Source organism: Mobula hypostoma, chromosome X2, assembly GCF_963921235.1.
Source record: "Mobula hypostoma chromosome X2, sMobHyp1.1, whole genome shotgun sequence".
Classification (NCBI taxonomy): domain Eukaryota; kingdom Metazoa; phylum Chordata; class Chondrichthyes; order Myliobatiformes; family Myliobatidae; genus Mobula; species Mobula hypostoma.
The window spans coordinates 37,543,307-37,563,645 of NC_086129.1; the positions used below are offsets into that span (position 1 = coordinate 37,543,307).

Consider the following 20,339-nt stretch of genomic DNA (forward strand, 5'->3'; position numbering starts at 1 on the left):
TGTCCCCAGTGCAGTACCAAGTAAATGCAACTAATTATCAGAGATATTTGGAAAGAATTTCCCCGGCAAAATCTACTTATGATTCACTTAGAAAAATAGGGTATTTTAGTAAAGCCAGAAAATGTCTTGCAAACCAGGCAGCATCTGTGGAAACTGATTCTGTTGCCACTTGGTTAATCGTCCTTCCCCCCATATACTATTGATCCCAAATACCATCAGAAACTGATCACTGATACAACTACTATGAAACTTCATACAAAATTCAATTCATCTGCTTTCAGGTGCATTTATACTGCACAGTAACTATCTTTGGGCTGATTTGCCTCCTCTTTCTCATTTAATCAACGTACTTCCCTCCAGACACTCACTTTCAGTAATGGGATCCCACCGTGTACAAATCAGTGGCTGTTTACCTGCATAATTGAGATTGCACCTAACCACATGGATTGCCTGAGGAACTGTGAGGCATGAGAGGGAGCTGCTTGGTCACGTCTCTCCAACACTCATCTATGATTCACAAGCTCCAAAGGGCGAGGAATTTCACACACCTTCACCACACCATCCCACCAGCCCCCCACCCTCTGTCTGTGACGGTCAGATTCGTTCCATGGCACCACCGGACAACCTGGCCAAAGTCATTTGACCACCTTCAGGTGAGGTGCCGGACCCCCAACCGGACTACAACTCCCGAACCCCCTCCACAATCAACCATGCTCGACGACAAATGCCCCCGCCCCCCCAACTCTGATTGGCCAAATCCCGCATGGCAAACTGGATTCACCCACTACTGGTTGGTTTGATACCACGTCAATCATTCACCCCACACCCCCCCCAAACACACAAATCTCCCCAGACCGGGCAAAGAGTGACGGCCCGTCTCCCGAATGATGTTCGGTCGACATTAACAAATGCCTTATTTATTGTCAACAGAAAAATAAATGAACACAAGCTCCCACACACCGAAAGGTGAGTGGGGGTCTGACGGCGGCAGAATCCGCTCACACGGGGCTACAGCCCGGTCAAGACAGGTCCGAAGACAAAGGGTTAACAGCAAGGCAACAAAGTAACGGGCCGCCCGCGCCGATACAATGTTGCCGACCGCGCCGCGATCAAAGAACCCGCCGCCCTCACCTGTTCCCCCGCAGCACAAGCCGCACGTACCTGGGGCGCCGATGGCAAGTCGCCTCATGTTGCTCGCTGAGCGCGGCCTCGGCCTCCTCCACCTCCCGTGGCCCATGACCGGGGCCCCGGGCTCGGGGACAACTCGGCGGTGGCGGCGTCCCTGCTCCTCCTCCTCCTCCTCCTGCCGCCCCCACCTCAGCCCCAGGACAATCCTCAACCCGAACGTCGAGAGCAGCCCTGGCCCCCTCCCTCTCTATCTATCTATCTATCTATCTATGTATCTGTATCTCTCTCTCTCTCTCTCTCTCACACACACTCTCACTCTCTCTCTCTCTCTCTCTCTCTCTCCCGCTGCTCGGCGCCGCTGCTTCTCTGTTGTTGTCAAACGGCAGCGAGTATGGATGAGCGAGAGGAAGGGGCTGAGGGAGCCGCCGTGTCACAATAAGAGTCCCTACTCCCTCCCACAGCAGCTCCAAGCGGCACCAGCACTCAACACAGCCCACATCGAGCACAGCGTTCTCAGATCATACTGAGCGCACTAAACACACCCAGCACTGCTATGGCGAGTTCAACAACTGAATACACTGAACGCAGAGAGAGAGGCTGGCATTCACAGTCGATTACACAGATACACTGAGTACAGCCACATCAAAAGGACGTTCTAATTTAACTCACTGAAAGTCTTCAACCCAGCTCCTGCAACCTTGACAATTCGGACCACAAAGATGTAGAGTGTTGTACTGAGGGGCTGCTGAACTGTCGGAGGTGACGTATTTCGGTTAAAACATTAATCCAAAACTGTCCTCGTGCGCTTCAGTGGATGTAAAGTACTCCCTGATAAAATCTGAAAGAATTAGAAAGTCCCTCCAACTAAATATTGAAAAGAACAAGCCATTGACTTCAACCCCGGGTATCACTGTTCCTGTCAATTGTCCGAAACTGAACCAGAATAGCCTTGAATAATCTCAAAATAAACTCGGACCACATATTTGCTCTATCAAAGGTTACATTTCAGTCTTTATCATTACCAATTCAGACCTCAGCTCATCTGCCGATGAAGCCCCTCTTAGCTGCACAGTTTCCAACAAACACTTAGCCCGTTTCCTTTATTCTATCTTTTCGACACTCTGGGTCATTTAGATCTCTATTATTCTGCCCAATTTGCACCCAGGTTCAATTCCCTGAGTTTACCAACTCAAATTGTCTTCCAGATAGGCAACATCTCAGTTTTAACATTCCCATCTCACCATGGCCTTCCCCCTTGCCTTCTCCTGCAGTATATATATATATTTTTTTAAATTGTGGCCCCTCACAAAGACCCGATTTTCATTCTTCCGTCATTAGAGTGAGGGCTTCTTTCAAAACCTCCACATGTTTTCTACCTTCGTTTTGAACTGAGAAGAAAGGTTGGCAGTGTACAGCAGTAAAGGGGTAGGGGTATGTGAGAGGTCACCTATCGCCTATCAGTCTCTATCCCACCACCACCCCACCCCCAACTATACTGCTATACACCCGCAATCTTTCCTCTTCCCCTCTCAGTCATGATGCAGGGTCTTGACCTGAAATATTAAATTACACATTTTGCCTCCAGAGATGCTGGCTGACTGCTTATGTTCCTTCAGGGTTCTTTTTTTTTTGTTCCTTCTCCAGCAACTCCAAGTTCCTTTCGTTTTAAAACCTACTTCAATGACCAAGCTATTGGTCACCTGCTCCAATGTCTCACTCATTCATGGTATCAAATTTTGTTTGATGGAATTCCCTTACAAATGCCTTAGGTGTTTTGCAACGTTAAGTGCAACTCTGTAAATACATGTGGTGATGTTGCATCCAAGCTAATATATATTTACTTCTCAATTCACATGAATAAGCAACAAATGATTTGGTCATTATCATGTTGCTTGTGGGAACTTGCTCTGTGTAAATTTAATTCTATGCTTCCTACAATACCACAATAATTAATTTCATTGGTTGTAGAGCACATTGGCATGTTAGGGTCACAAATAGCACCGTTTTATCAATGCAAGTCATTCCTTTCTTTGACTGAATTGTAACACCTCATTGAAAACCAGCTATGTTTGCAGCGAGGACCAGGCCTTAAACTGAGATTTTGCCTGCTGCTGCAGTCCAGGTGAGGAGATGGCAGAGGTGGTCTGTGCTGGGTTGGAGGCTGGCCTCTCCCATCAGTGCTGCTCTTCCATGTTCAATCGGTGGAATGACAGGCTGGATTGTGTGTATCTGCATAATGCTGGGATACTGTACCATCAATTTGTGGGACATGTCACTCAGTGTCTTGGGCTATATATGTGCTTTTTTGTTCACTATTTTGAATGTGTTGTGTATGTTTTGTAGCTTGCCCCCACAGGAACAGTGTTTCGTTCGGCTGTATCCATGTATGGTTGAATGATACTTAAACTTGATTTGATTGGCCCTTGCATTAAGCTCAGTGAACACATTCAGTGTAAGATCACCATGTTGGGTGGATTGTGAACAGATTTGGGAGGGTCAGTCACGCTGTGGCAGGGTCACAGGATAAAAATGAAGAGCAGAATCTGCAGATGCTGGAAATCCAAAATGAAATCTGAAAGTGGTCGATGTAAATGCTCAGTAGGTCAGGCAGCATCTGTGGAGGGGAAAATGAGAGTTAACCTTGGAGGTTGATGACCTTTCATTAGAAGTAGGAAAAGTTAAGAAGCAGGCATGTTTCAATTTCCAGAGAATGAGGAAGAGTTGAAGAGAACAATAAGATGAAGACTCAAAAGAGGCTGAATTATGCAAGAGAGGATGATGTGTCTGGTTTGTTAAACTGCTGGGGAAGAGGAGAGAGAATACAGTGTCTGTATGATACAGAGAACTGCAGCTTATGAAAATGAAAGAATATCGAAAAATGCAACAGGTCAGGTAGTGTCTGTGGAGAAAGTAAAACTGAGTTAGTGCTGCTGTCATAGTGTGCACTCGCTGGACTGGACCCAAGTGCGGAGGAACGGCAGGCTCTCTCTGACACAGCAGCTGCTGGCACCAGCTCAGCCCAGGTGCGGAAAGCAGCCTCAGTCACAGGGAGCGCAGACAACGACTCGACCCAGGGACAGAGGGCAGCAGATTCCCCATGAAGAGAAGGAAACAAGAGGTTAGACATAGGAATACTAGCAGAGCCTCGGAGGAACGACTAAGTGACACCACAAGACAAACCATTCTCTCTAACACAATGACTCTGCTAAAGCACGAAACGAGAGTCCTCTTTAAATAGTCATAGAATGCGAGAAAACCCATGCCAGTCACAATTAACTGGCCAGATTAATCAGAAAGCAAAGGGTTTAATGATTCTCATTAAGACAACAATTAGTAAATACAGCTGCTCAAGAAACCTAGCAGCCCAACGTTCTACCGCAAGCCGCAGAGGCCTGCAGGCTCATGACAGCTCTAGGTTGCAATGGCCAAATCTGAAACAAAATGGGAAGACTAATTATTTGCAACCATTAAATTAACCGCTGAGTCCTGAGAACTATAATGTGTCAAATGGTGTTCCTTGAACAGTGAAGAGACAGTATAAGAGGCCAAAGGTTAAGAGGTCAGCATGGGAGTGGGTTTGAAAATTATAGTGACAGGTAATTTACAATTGAACAGAGCTCTGGTGCAAAGGGGCCACTTAATCTGTGTTTGATTCCTTCAAAGGTGAGGCCACGTTGTCAGCAACGAATACAGTACACTAAATTGGAAAAAATACAAGTGAAATGCTACTTCATCTGGAATAACTGTTTGGGAAGGGAAAAAGTAAAAAGGGAGATGTTGCATCTTCTGTGAATGCATGGGAAAATCTAATGCAGAGGACTGTGAGTGTTGGAATTGGAACATAGGACAAATCCATTAAACTCCAAAAGTTAACGGATGACAGGACTGTAGTTGGTCTCATCTCTAATAATGATGTGACCTGCTATCAAAGAGAGGTAGACCATCATGCAGTAAGGTGTGTTTGTAACAACTTGGAGCTTAATGCTATCAAGACAGTGGAGATGAGCATTGATTTCTGCCAACAACCCCCATCCCCACCCTTGGAAATTAATGGTCAGACTGTGTCAGTGGTCAAGTCATTCAAATTCCTGGGGACTATTACCATTGAAGTGGGATGAGTACGTTACTCTCATCATGAAGAAAGCCCAGCAGATTGTTATTCCTACACCAGTTTAGGAAACCTTACATCTCAGGGCGTTTCCTGATGAATTGTTACTCAACCATCACTGAGTGTTGTGAACACCTCTATCACCGTTTGGTTTCCTGCCACCTCCTCCCTCTCCAAGTCCAGGTTGCAGTGAGTGGTCCACTCAGGGAGAAGATCAGCTACCGACATTAAAAGATCTGTTCGTCGACAGAGTGAAGAAGAGCTGAAAAAATTACTGCTGACTTCACCCACCCTAGTAGTGACCTATTCACCAAATTGCCACCAGGGAGACGCTGCAAGTCCATCACCACCAGGACTACACATCACCTCTGAAGCTTCTTTCCTGTAGCTCTCCAGCTTCTCAACAAAACTCACTCAGGTGTAATACTCTAACTGTCCCTTAAATGGTCTTTCCTGCACTCCTTGTTCTGTTGATAACTATTGAGTATGTTTATATGTTCATACTACTATTGTCTTGTAAATAGTTGGTTGCTATTGTGTTGTCTGTTCTGGTATTGTCCTGTGTTTTATGCTTGGCACCGAAACAGAATCAATTCTGGTATGTTTCACATACTGGCAATAAAGTGATTCTCATTTTGATAGAACACTACAGCACAATAAAGGCCTAACAGCCTACGATGTTGTGCCAACATTTCCTTTCGAATGTTGAAAGGCCTAGGCAGAGTAGATGTGGAAAGGATGTTTCCCATGGTGGGAGAGTCTTGGACAAGAGGGCACAGCCTCAGGATAGAGGGGCGTCTGTTTAAAACAGAGATGCAGAGAAATTTCTTTAGCCAAAGGCTGGTGAATTTGTGGAATTTGTTACCACTAGCAGCTGTGGAGGCCAGGTCATTGGGTATATTTAAGACAGAGACTGATAGGTTTTTGATTGGCCAAGGCATCAAAGGCTAAGGGGAGAAGGCTGGGGAGTGGGGCTGAGGAAAGAAAAAGAAAGAATCAGCCATGATTGAATGGTGGAACAGACTCGATGGGCCAAATAGCCTCATTCTGCTCCTATGTCTTATGGACATTTTAACCTTCTCTAAGATCAATCTCACCCTTTTCTCCTACATAACTCTCTATTTTTCTATCCTTCATGTTTCTGTCTAAGAGTTTCTTAAATGTCTCTAATTTATGTGTCTCGATCACCACCCCTGATAGGGTGTTCCAGGCATGCACCATTCTCTGTGTAAAAAAACTTACCTCTGACATCCTCCTAGACTTTCCTCCAATCACCTTTAAATTATGCCCCCTGGTTTTAGTCATTTCCACCCTGGGAAAATGTCTCCAGCTATCCATTCGATCTATGCCTCATCATCTTGTATATCTTTATCAAGCTGCCTCTTATCCTCGTTTGCTCCAAGGAGAAAAACTCTAGCTCATTCAACCTGTCCTCATAAAATATCATCTCTAATCCAGGCAACATCTTGGTAAATCTCCTCTGCACCTTCTCTAAAGCTTCCATCTACTTCTTATAATGAGGTGGCCAGAAGTAACCACAATATTCCAAATGTGGTCTAACCAGGGTTTTATAGAGCCGCAACTTCATTAATTGGAGTTCAAGAGCTGTGGTTGGGATGGAAGGATGAACAAATGAACCAGGGTCATACAGGGAATGGTCCCTTTGGAATGCTAAAAGGAGAGGGCAGGGGAAAAATTACTGTTAGTGGCATCTTGTTGAAGATGACAGAAAATGCAGAGGATGAACCTCGAAATGCTGGGCTGGAAAGTGAGAACAGGAGGAACCTATCCTTGGTGTGTGTGGGAAGGGAGTGTGAGAGAACAGAAGTGTAGGAAAGGAACATGGTTTGAGATCCCACTCACGGGTTTGAAAGATTAGATGGTTGCTCTGTGCTGGTTTGCAGGACTGTATGTTACAGTGTAAATGTTCTCCATTATCACCCTGATGCAAGTGATAATGAATGGCCATTTATGATGTAACAGGTTCATTATTACTTGGAGAGTCAGGCACACTGTAGCAGAGATTAGATGGTTGATCAGAATTTGGCAGGATCATATGGTCACACTGTGAGAGTTAGGAATGGAAAATGTGTAAAGAGCAGAGAGATTGGTCTGGCAATTTCTTGACACAAACATCGTCAGGAAACCAAAAAGGAATAACATTTCTTCTGGTGGATAAATTCACCAGCACTCACAAGGCTGTTTTATTTATCCAATTTTCCGTGGACTGAGTGAGGGGTTTCCAGAACATTCTGCTTATTGAATTGGCGCACTCAGCTCATTCCATATGTGTCGGTAATTTACTCCCAGGGCCAGCAGTTACAGAGAGATTGGCAGCTGATCTGAACATAGGGTTGGCTTTGAGCTGCTGCCCTTTCTGAGTATTCCTCTCACTCTAATACACGACAACCTTTCCCTCAATGTTGCAAAAACAAAGGAACTGGTTGTGGATTACAGGAGGAATGGAGACAGGCTAACCCCCATACCCCCATATACACATCAATGATCTGGGGTTGAGAGGATAAACAGCTTTAGATTCCTTGGCATCCACATCACTGAGGATCTCACGTGGTCTGTACACACCAGCTGTGTGGTGAAAAAGGCACAACAGCGCCTCTTTCACCTCAGATGGCTGAAGAAGTTTGGTATGAGTCTCCAAGTCCTTAGGACTTTCTACAGGGGCACAATTGAGAGCATCCTGACTGGCTGCATCATTGCCTGGTATGGGAACTGTACTTCCCTCAATCACAGGACTCTGTAGGGAGTGGTGCGGACAGCCCAGCGCATCTGTAGTTGTGAACTTCCCATAATTCAGGACATTTACAAGGACAGGTGTGTAAAAAGGGCCTGCAGGATCATTGGGGACCCGAGTCACCCCAACCACAAACTGTTCCAGCTGCTACCATCTGGGAAATGGTACCACAGCATAAAAGCCAGGACCAAAAGGGTCTGGGACAGCTTCTTCCACCAGGCCATCAGACTGATTAACTCGCGCTAACTTGAGTGTATTTCTATATTACATTGACTGTCATATTTATTATAAATTACTATGATTGCACATTGCACATTTAGACGGAGACATAACGTAAATATCTTTATTCCTCATGTATATAAAGGATGTAAGAAATAAAGTCAATTCAATTCAATTCACTTTGAATACTGAGAGAAAGGCTACTGTGTGGGCTCAGACCCTTTCAAATTGCATTTCAGTCCCTGGGTTATCCCACTCATTGAGGAATAAGATTTACATTTATAAAGCACATTACACTTCCTGAAGGTCTGTATTGTCAAAGTGAGCTTTTCCACAAAGAGACAATTTGTGGACAGTAAGCTTCTCCCTCTGACAAAAATGATGAGTTAATCTGTTTCACTGTTAATGATTGAAAGGAGGAAAATTGACCAAAATTCTTAGAAACATGGTAGCATCCAAACTGATGGCATAAACACCGATTTCTGCTTCCAGTAATTTTCCCCTCCCTCTTCTTCTATTCTCCACTCTGGCCTCTTACCTCTTCTCCTCATCTGCCTATTACCCCCCTCCCCAGTGCCCAACCTCCTTTCATTCCTCCCATGGTCCTCTCCTATCAGATTGCTTCTTCTCCAGCCCGTTGCCTTTTCAAATGATCACCTCCCAGTTTCTTGCTTCATCCCTCCTCCCCCCACCTACCTGGCTTTATTTATCTCCTTCTAGCTTGCCCTCCTTCCCCTTCCCCCCACACCCACTTTCTTATTCTGCTACCTTCTCTCTTCCTTTTCAGTTCTGATAAAGGGTTTTGGCCTGAAACATCGACTGTTAATTCATTTCCATAGATCCTGCCTGACCTGCTGAGTTCTTCCAGCATTTCTTTGTGTGTGTTGGTATGGAATTTTGAATCTGTCCATTTGGACTTTAAAACAACTTCTGCCATTCAATATGATTATGGCTGATCATGCAAATTCAGTTTGAAGACACAAGAGGCTGCAGATTCTGCAGTCTGATGCAACAAACAAGATGCTGGAGGAACTCAGTGGATCAGGAAGTACTAGTAGAGGGAAATAGACTAGTTCAGATAAAGGATCTCAGCCTAAAACATTGATTGTCCATTTTCCTTCATAAATGCTGCCTGATCCCCAGAGTTCCTCCAGCACTTTGTTTGTTGATATAAATTCAGTATCCTGTACCTTCTTTCTTCCAATATCTTGATCCCTTGGCTCCAAGAACTATATCTAACTCCCTCCAGAACATACTTAATGACTTGACTTCAACTGCTTTCTGTGACAGAGACTACTGCAGAGTTCCCCAAGGATCTCCACTAAGGTTCCGGTAGATTGTTACCTTCGTGACTGGATGACCATTGGTTGAAAATCAAGGTGTAATTTTTGTTCAAAAAAACCTGTGTTCTGAGGAGACCTGATAAAGAGGTTTCAGATTAAAATAATGGATTGGGTTAATGACATTTTCTGCATGATGAGTTGGGAAATGAAGACAAGTATTCACTTGTAGAAAGAGGGGCGAGAATTTTGACTTGAGGATATTTAGGCGTGAATGTCTACAAAGAAAAAGCGTCAGAAGCAGGCCCCATAATGGAGACACAGGAAACTGAAGATGCGGAATCTGGAGAACAAAATCCAAAATGCTGGAGGAGCACAGTCGGTCAAGCAGCATTTGTGGAGGCAAAGGGATGGTGGATGTTTCAAGGCAGGACCATGCACAAATTGAGTTCCTCCAGCAGATGGTTTTCTGCTCCAGAACCCATGCTAGCTTCTAGAAGGGAAAATTTCATGTGTTCATGCATGACTAAGAGGATTTATAGCTCTTTCAGAGACTGTCAGAGAATTCGAGAGTCTCGCCACTCATATCCTGAGGTACACCTCGCTGAAACTTAAGCATTTTTTCTTTTGTTTAGGAACAGATTTTTCTTATATCAGCTTTGACTCAAACTCTAAAACTCTTATTTCCTGTATTTTCTTTAATGTGTGCACAGATTCAGTATGCCATCTAAAGGACAAAGTTCTATAGATGCACTGTGAACATAACATAACAAGCAAACCAAAAGGTTATGATCGAAATATCCAGTCATGGGAGCATCACAGCTGATCCGAATCTTGTCCTTACCTGATATACATGTATCTTCCAGTAGAGGAACAGAATGGAAGTCAGAAGCATGAACAGTGGCTAACTCCCCTTTCCTTGATGCCAGGACAAAGAATTGAGTTGTTGAGTCCTTCTGAGTTTGGGAGCAACTTATCTGGCCCAGATCCAGAATATCAATCTTATTAGGACTGGGAGGTGAGATTTACCAGGAGGTCAGATTATCTGATCATTACTACATTAGTAAACATAAGAGACTCTGTGGATATTGGAAATCCAGAGTAACGCACGCAAAATGCTGGAGGAACTCAGCGGGTCAGGTAGCATTTATCGGAAGAAATAAAGTGTTGATACTTTGGGATGAGACCCTTTATCAGGACAGTTGACTCTCTGTCATGCTTGAGTTCCTCCAGCTTCCTTGTGGAAGCTTGCTGTGCACAAATCGGATTCCCTATTTCCCATATTATAACCCTGACACATCTTCAAGAGAATTTCATTTACTATAGTGCACTTAATAAAATAAAAAAGGGCGTGGTAATGTAGCAGCTAGTGTGACATTTTACAGTGCCAGTGATCAGCATTCAATTCCCGCTGCTGTCTGTAAGGACCTTGTACGTTCTCCCTGTGACCATGTGTATTTCCTCTTGGTGTTCCGGTTTTCTCCCACAGTCCAAAGACCATAAGGTCATTGGAAATAGGAGCAGAATTAGGCCATTTGGCCCATCGAGCCTGCTCCACCATTTCATCATGGCTGATCCATTTTCCCTCTCAGCTCCAATCTTCTGCCTTCTCTCCATATCCCTTCATGCCCTGACTAATCAAGAATCTACCAACTTCTACCTTAAATATATCCAATGATTCAGCCTCCACAGCCACCTGTGGCAACAAATTCCACAGATTCACCACTCTCTGGCTAAAGAAATTTCTCCTCCTCTCCATTCTAAAAAGACACCCTTCTGTTCTGATGCTGTGTCCTCTGGTCTTAGGCTCTCCCACCATAGAAAACATCCTCTCTACATAAACTCTATTGAGGCCTTTCAAAATTCAATAGGTTTCAATGAGATCTCCCTCATTCTTCTGTCTGACACATGGGTTTGGGTTAGTAAATTGTGGGTATGCTATGTTGGCACCACAGGAATGGCAGCACTTGCAGGCTGCCCAAGCACATTCTCAGACTCCATTAAGTCATTGACGTAAACGACACATTTCACTTTTTATTTTGACATAAATGTGACAAATAAACCTAATCTTTAGATCTGTAATCTTTGAAATGTTCTGAAATGGATATGAGGGCATTCTGAAGATACTTGCTGGAAAGCATATGACATTTAAATAGTCAGTAGAATTACATACAGCACCTGTAGAAGTGGGGTTGGATGATTAAATAAGAAAACAGAGAGGAAGAAAAATGACAATTATATTTGCAGGCCTTGATTGTGTAATGATACTGTGTCTTTCCAACTATTTAACAAATGTTACAACCAACCTTCCTGTTTATAACAAAAAACAGACTGATGGAGGAACTCGTTGGGACAGGCAGCATCTGTAGAGGGAGATGGATAGCTGATGTTTTGGGTTAGAACTATCATAAGTGTATGAGACATAGGAGCATATATAGGCCATTTGGCTCATTAGGACTGCTCCTTTGTTCAATCACAGCTGATTTTTTAACCTATTCTCCTGCCTTTCTTGGTAACACTTAACCCCCTTTAACAATCAAGTATCTGTCAATCTCTGTACTAAAGACACCCAATGACTTAGCCTCCACAACTCTTTGTGGCAATAAATTCAACAAATTCCCACCATCTGGCTGAAGAAATTGCTCTTCATCTCAGTTCTAAAAGGACATCCCTTTATACTGAAGCTATGCCATCTAATGGACAGTTTTTCCCCACGTTCACTCTATCCAGGCTTTCAGTCAGTCAATTAAATCAGTGATGTGGGCAGTTATGTGTTCTAAGGGGGCCTTAAGGGAAATGAGGCACTGGAACACAGGAAGAACCACAGCTCTGCAGGCGGTGAGCACTTGTTGTCACAACGCGTCTGATACTCGGCAATTTGATCCGACCTTACCAACCTAACAGACATTATCGAGGATACATAAATTAGCTACCGGAGTTCCCCTTGACTTGTGGCATGGAACAAGTTCATGCAATTTAACAGTTGGTAAGCAAGTACACCCTCTCAACTTTCTCTACAGATCTACAGAAAACAGGTCATACAGCGATACAGTAGCTGGAACCAAACGGTGAAATAGAGCCAATCAGTGAACTTGCCGAACCCAAAGTTTCCTCCTGAGGTGTTCAAAGTGACCTCAGCTTTGTATGTGCAGTTAAGAAGCATCTTTGGGGATTAAGAGACATTGCATCAATAAATTAGTCAATCACACTTATTGGAATAGTATAAGGGTAGCTCGCCGAACACCAGCTCTGTCACAGCTAACATTCAAATTTCAATCTGAATCCTTATCAACATAACTTTTGCTGGTGTGATCATCTTCATCTTTGCCTCGCTGTTCCTTTGTGTGCTGCTACCATCGTTCCACCTGTGTCAACTCACTGCCATCGTCAATGTTCAATAGGCATTCCCAATCTGTGTTAATTTTTTATTTTAATTTAACCCCGTTATTGATGGATAAATATGTACATCACAATCTCTATGAATCTGAAGGTAGTGAAGCCTTGAATTCTGATCCTGTGACGAAACAGAAACTACAGAAAGTGCGTCAATACAATGTTAGATATGTGGAATACGGTCGTAGTCCGTTCCCGTCAGATCAGCAATGCCCCATGTGTCTTATTTGTAATACTGTACTTCTAATGAAGCCATGAAACCATCAAGATTGCAGGAACACTTCTGTAAAAGACATCCTGTAAAGGCTACTTATGATATTACTCAGTTCCAGAAGATGAAGGAAGCATTTGAAAAGTGTTGCATACTCAAGTCATCTGCCAGGAAAGCTAAAAATGACCTTGATAGTGGTGTAACACACATGAAAGTTGCTGGTGAACGCAGCAGGCCAGGCAGCATCTCTAGGAAGGGGTAAAGTCGACGTTTTGGGCCGAGACCCTTTGTCAGGACTACCTGAAAGAAGGGTCTCGGCCCGAAACGTCGACCGTACCTCTTCCTGGAGATGCTGCGTTCACCAGCAACTTTTATGTGCGTTGCTTGAAATTCCAGCATCTGCAGATTTCCTCGTGTTTGCGTTGATAGTGGTGTTATTGCTTCTTTTAACATTTCCAAAATGATATCAAAGTGTGGAAAATCTCATACAATTGGTGAAAGATTAATAATGCCTTCTGTATCAGAAGTGCTCACTACTGTTCTCAAAATGGATGCCAGTATTTTAAAATCAATTCCTCTGAGTAATAACTCTGTAGCTCATTGTATTGACGAAATGAGTGAAGACATTGAGTAACAACTAAGCACAGAGCTACAAAAAACAGAACTTGGAATACAACTGGATGAATTAACTGTGTGAGACGATGAGGCATTGCTAATTCATATGTATGGTTTATAAAAAATGGAAAAGTTTATGAAGAGATTCTCTTTTGTAAAAAGTTAAAAACAAATATCAATGGAGAATCAATCTACAATGAGCTTAAAATGTATGTTAAGGATAAAAGTACTCTGATTAGGAACTTGATTTCTTGTGCAACAGATGTGACAGGTCGCCATGCTGTTTTAGTGGCATTTATGAATAAAGAAATTCCAAGTCCATTTGCAATCTATTGTGTAATTGATTGTCAACATCTCACAGCTAAAAATCTCAGCCAGTGACTTTTTTTTCAAGCATGACTCTTGCAATGTCTACTATCAACAAAATTAAAGCTTATCCATTAAAATGCAGACTATTTTGCCAGTTATGCCTGGATAATGATGAAGAGTTTGAATGCTTGCTTCTTCACAATGAAGTGTGTTGGCTGTCAAAGGCTACTGCTTAAAACGTTTCTTTGATCTTTTTAACACTGTGGTTGAATTTTCGTTCAAAGTCAAGAGCTTTGGAAACAAGATAGAACTTCTACATGGAGATGCGGCATACCTAGCCGATCTGTATGACAAAATTAACATTCTTAAATATGAAACTGCAGGGTGAGAATTTCAATTCAACCCAGGCAAAAGTGCAGTGTCCACTTTTATTGGAAAATTGGAAATATATAAGGAAAACATTGGGAGAAGAATGTTCCCACAGTTTCCTTGCATGTAAAGTATGGCATTCTGCTTTCAGAGACAGTGATTTGCAAGAGTACTGCTTGAACCTGCAGTCACTGAGGAAAGATTTTCAGAATCGATGCAAGGATTTCAACGATCTGGAAATTCTAGACTGGGTAATTAACCCGTTTCTTTGCAAGGTGGAAGAACAGGAAGAGAGCTTGCAAGAAGAAATTATCAAAATTCAGAATGATGAAGAAACAAATATGCTTTTCAAAAATGTCAGCCTTTGTAGTATGTGGCTACACTGTCATATGAAGTTTCTTGGTCTTTGGAGAAGAACCAAACTGCTCTTCATTGTGTTTCCATCCTCTTACCTTGTTGAAAGAGGCTTCAGTGCATTGAACCACATACTCTCAAAACAAAAACAGAAACCACTTGGACGTTGTTACGCATGGGGACTTAAGGCTTTTGCTGTCACAACTTGATCCAAATATTTCAACTCTTGCTAAAAAGCATCAAGCTCAGGGATCACCTTGATATCGAAGCTGCTGTACAGCGCACAGGTACTGTGAAAGCTAGGCTTAAAGACAAATAAAAAATTAAAGCAGAATCATTTTTCTCATGTTAACATATGGTAGACATGTTTTTACACTATGGGGGTGCCGGAAAGTACATTGTGCCTAAGAGAGGCATTGGCAAGTATGAAAACGCTTTAGGGGAGCGTTGGGCTAAAAAAAGGTTGGGAAACACTGATTTAAATGAAAGGTTGTGACTTGAAATGTCAACTATCCTTTTCCCTCTATAGATGCAACCTGACCCACTGAGTACCTCCAGTGGTTTGTTTTCTCGCTCCAGATACCTGCAGCTGACACAGACATCCCTTCAACTCATAGGATGAGGATACTGCATTCTGGCATAACTAGGACAATGATTCAGGACCTCCCTTCTCTTACAACATGGGTATTTGTCCAATTATGGCTCTAACCATTCAGCCTCTTGCTGAAGTTCAACTCAAATAGATGCAAATCAATCAGGAAACAGCACAAAGACTCCAAACTCTAAGCATCATCTGAAAGTTTATTTACAAAAAGAATGGATGTGAAGGATAAGCACAGCCCTGGCCTCCAACTGTCTCATTTCGAAGACCTTCTGGTCATTAATGAGCAGGATTTTACCATCCAACAGCATGAGTGAAACACACTGATGTCATCGACCTTGCATTGACCAGCAAATGACCTTAAACATTTCAGGGAAGAGAAAATTCTTATATACTGACAAAACTCAGACTTTTTCCAAAACATCAGGAACTTTATGCAGAAGTAAATATAAGTTCACAACCTGAAGAAAGATAAATGTATGGAAAACTCTGCAATGTGTGTCTGGACTTATTATTGCATTGTATATGTGTCTGGAGGTAGATAGTGACAGAACTCTGCCTTAGCCAAGGTTATCTGCACATTCTCCAATCTGCAGCCTGACAAAACCAAGCTTGATGTCATCCAGTACAGTTTCCTCAGTCTACTGTGCTTTCCAAAGTTGTTGATATCTTTCTCCCAGAGCCTTGGCCTTTCACCTGGATTCACACTAATACTTCCTGATTTATTCAACCTTCATCAGCAGGGCAACCTTTACAAAAAAAAACCACTCAGACACTGAACAAGTTTCAGAAGTGTTCCACTTCTGAGATTTCTTCAGCTGTTAAGCACAAGTTCAAACACGACTTGATTGAAAGGTTTGCCAGTTTTCAGTCATCTTTAACTTGCACTTATAGAGCACCATAAGCATACTTAAATATCGCAAGCTCCTTCATAGAAGCATTCTCAAACAAAATTAACAAAATTTGACACTGACCACATGAGGAACTATCAGGATAGTCCTAGGCCTTTCTAGCTCGTCGAACTGCTCCACCGAGCAATCCCCCGATTTAACCCTAGCATAATCACAGACCAATTTACAATGACCAATTAACCTGGCAACTGGTGTCTTTGGACTGTGGGAGGAAACCAGAGCACCCGGAGGAAACCCACGCAGTCTCGGGGAGAACGTACAAACTCCTTACAGACGGCAGCGGGAACTTAAAGTTTTGGATGGTGAATGCATGACTTTATAACCATATGTCAGAAACGTCTTTCCTCATTTTCTATAAGATAACACAGTTCTCAGACCTCAATGTGCCTTGACTTTAGGTCAGTTTTGAACTGCTGAGATGTATTTAAAGATTACCCTTGTCAGTGAGCCATCCAGTTTGGGTTTGACCTATTTTGATTCTCAGTCTAAGTGGAATAAACTTAAAGGCTCGATCTACCTCATTATGTGTTTCACTTCCCCAGACAGCAAGAGCGAGAACATCAAGCTGTGTGCAAATGCGTGCATCTATACATGCAAACATGGCCAGTAAAGCCTCTTGAACAACACACATAACATGCAAAGTGCTGTAGCCTCTTGAGTAAACACTGGGAGAGCATACAGACAACTGACTGTGGACTTCAGAAAGGGTAAGATGAGGGAACACACACCAGTCCTCATAGAGGGATCAGAAATGGAAAGAGTGAGCAATTTCAAGTTCCTAGGTGTCAATATCTTTGAGGATCTATCCTGGACCCAACAGATTGATGCAGCTACAAAGAAGGCACGACAGTGGCTATACTTCATTAGGAGTTTCAGGCGATTTGGTATGTCACCACAGACACTCTCAAATTTCTACAGATGTACCATAGGGAACATTCTAACTGGCTGCATCACCGTCTGGTATGGGGTGGGGGTGGGGGTGGGGGGCGCTACTGCACAGGATCAAAATAAACTCCAGAGAGTTGTAAACTCAGTCAGCTCCATCACGGGCACCAGCCTCCATTGTATCCAGGACATCTTTAAGGAGCGATGCCTCAAAAAGGGAGCATCCATCATTAAGGACCCTCATCACCCAGGTCACGCCTTGTTCTCATTGTTACCATCGGGAAGGAGGTACAGAAGCCTGAAGGTGCATACTCAACGACACAGGAGCAGCTTCTTTCCCTCTGCCATCAGATTTCTGAATGGACACTGAACCCATGAACACTACCTCACTACTTTTTTATTTCTATTTTTGACTACTTATTTAATTTAACTGTTTATTATATATACTTACTCACATTTTTGTCTATTATTATGTGCTGCTGCCACAAAGACAACAAATTTCATGACATATACTGGTGATATTAAACCTGACTCTGATGCTGGGCAGTAGTTAAACTACCAGACCAGTAACCACAGACCTGGACTAATAATCCAGAAACCTGACTTTCTTTAAAAAAAAAAGCTAGTCATAAGTAATAATGACCACAAAACAAAATAGATTAATGTAAACTCCATCTGCAGATTACTCAGTTTTGATCTGGTTTTGTAACAGAGTTAAGTCTGCCGTCCTTATCTGGTCTGGCCAGTACTGTATGTGATTCCAGCCCCAACAAGTGAGTCTGACTGAAATGTCAAAGCAAACTGTTAAATTGTAGCATAGCCACCACATTCAAGCAGATAAAGAATAAAACTAGCTTGTTATCAATCTATGCACTCAATTCAAACGTGGTGAAGTGGCTTCCGGCTCACTTAACCTTGCAACATATGGACAATAGCGTCTGGATTGATACAGTTGTCTCCACATCCCAGTCAAGAAATATGGGTTGCATTTATGCAAGCCATTAGATTTATTCGTTATAATTCCCAGGTCCTCACCTATCTCACTGGCAGGGTGGATCAACTAATGGGTAATACAGTGCCTTGGTTCTGCAACATAGATTATTAACTTCATGGAATCAGTTTAGATATGAACAAGGAGACCTCCTCCTGTCTTTCCTCAGCTCTAATCTCAGTTCTTCCCTCCTTGTTGAACAACACTTTGGAGAAGCTTTGAAAGTATATCTTCTCCCTCACCTCCATTCAGGGCCCAAGCTGTCCTTACAGGTGAGACAACACTTCACCTGTGAATCTGCTGGGGTTGTCTATTGTGTCCAGTGCTCCCGATGTGGCCTCCCCTACAGTGGTGAATCCCGTTGTAAATTGGGGGACTGCTTCGTTGAGCACCTCCACATCATCTGCCAAAAGTGGGACTTACCAGTGGCCAAACATTTTAATTTCGATTCCAATTCCTGTCCCAATGTGTCAGTCCATGGCCTCATCTTGGCCTTCTGGTAAACAATTCCACCCCCCACCTTCCTCTATTCCCCACTCTGACCTTTTACCTCTTGTCACCTGCCTTTTACTTCCCCTGGGACCCCTCCTCCTTCCCTTTTTCCTCTGGTCCACTCTCCTCTCCTATCAGATTCCTTCTTCTCCAGCCCATTACCTTTCCCATCCACCTGGCTTCACCTATCACCTCCAAGCTAGCCTCCTTCCCTTCCCTCCACCTTTTTATTCTGGGATTTTTTCCCTTCTTTCTCAGTCCTAGAGAAGGGTCTTGGCCCGAAATGTTGACAATCTATTCTTTTCCATAGATGCTGCCTGACCCACTGAGTTCTTCCAGCATTTTGCATGTGTTGCTTTGGATCCCCAGCCTCCACAGATTTTCTCGTGTCGATGAAACACTGAAAGTAGCAAGAACGCAGAATGTACTCTAGGTAGGGACTTCAACATCCATCATTAAGAGCAGCTTGGTAGCCAATGCCACTAACTGAGCTGGCTGACTCTGGAATGACAGAGTTGCCAGACTGGTTTTGTGGCAATTAGTGAGAGAATTGACACAAGGGGTAAAAAAAAACCTATGACCATATTCCTACCAGCAATGCCAATGATAGTTCTGTAATGACAAGAGAGTGTATTTGGAAATAAAGCCTCTCTTCACAGAGAGCACAATTTCCCCTGTATGTTGTGAAGCAGGACAATGTTACCACACCATAAGTATCTCCAGCATGAGAGGATCTAACCACCTTACTTGACATTTGATGGCATTTGACGCTGCAGATTATCCACCCATCAATATTTTAAGAGGGTAACTATTGACTGGATTGACCACATAAATACTGTGATTACAAGAGCAAATCGGAGGCTGGATGGCTCACCACATTTCTTTATTCTCCTGTAAATACCGGCAAGAAAATGCTAGTATATGGTAACATATCTGTACTTTGATAATAAATTTTACTTAATGAACTTTGATTCTGAAACACCAAAGCTCGAAGATTCAAAGCTCTTCCACCATTCACAAGTCAAGAGTGTGTTGGACTCAGAATACAAGGACGTTCCTTTAGAACAGAGACGAGGAAGAATTTCTTTAGCCAGAGGGTGGTGAATCTGTAGAATTCATTGCCACAGATGACTGTGGAGGCCAAGTCACTGGGTATGTTTAAAGAGCAGGTTTTTAGGTTCTTGATTAGTAAGGGTGTTAAAGGTTAAGGGGAGAATGGGATTGAGGGGGATCATAAATCAGCCCTGATCTAATGGAGAGCAGACTTGATGGACCAAATGGCTGAATTCTTCTCCTATGTCTAATGGTCTTATAGTCTGCACTTCTCTGAATGATGGCAACCCAACATCTTTCAAGAAATGTAACACTACTCAAGGCAGAACAACATATTTAATTGGTACCTCATCCACCACCTAAACATTTATTCTGTTGACTATAGTTGCAGAGTGTCTACAGGGTACACCATCTATAAAAGGCTTTGCAGTTACATGCCTAGGCTATTCCAGCAGCTCTTCTCAAACTGACAACCAAGGACAAGGACTTCAGGCTCATGGGAACATTACCACTTGCAGTTTCCTCTCAATATCACATACCTCTCTTACTTGGTAATATATTGCTGATTCTTCATTATCATTATGTCCAAATTCCGTATCTACCTCCCTAACAACACTGCGTACCTCCACCAGGAAAGGCTGCAGGGAAATAAGGAGCTACCTCACCAC

The 20,339-nt window shown here is 43.0% G+C and overlaps 1 protein-coding gene across 5 annotated transcripts in view; it reads right to left on the reverse strand.

Moving 5' to 3' along the window:
• The window catches only part of bcl9l (bcl9 like), a 164,600-nt gene extending 162,777 nt beyond the window's left edge, over positions 1-1,823 (reverse strand). For 3 of the 5 annotated variants that reach the window (XM_063038118.1, XM_063038119.1, XM_063038112.1), the window contains exon 1: positions 1,162-1,706. The gene's annotated coding sequence lies outside the window, so the exon portion shown is untranslated. Of the gene's footprint in view, positions 1-413; positions 599-1,161; positions 1,707-1,797 lie in introns of those variants that run through there. The other 2 variants (XM_063038116.1, XM_063038117.1) reach the window with 2 other exon arrangements.
• Positions 1,824-20,339: the final 18,516 nt, after the last annotated feature.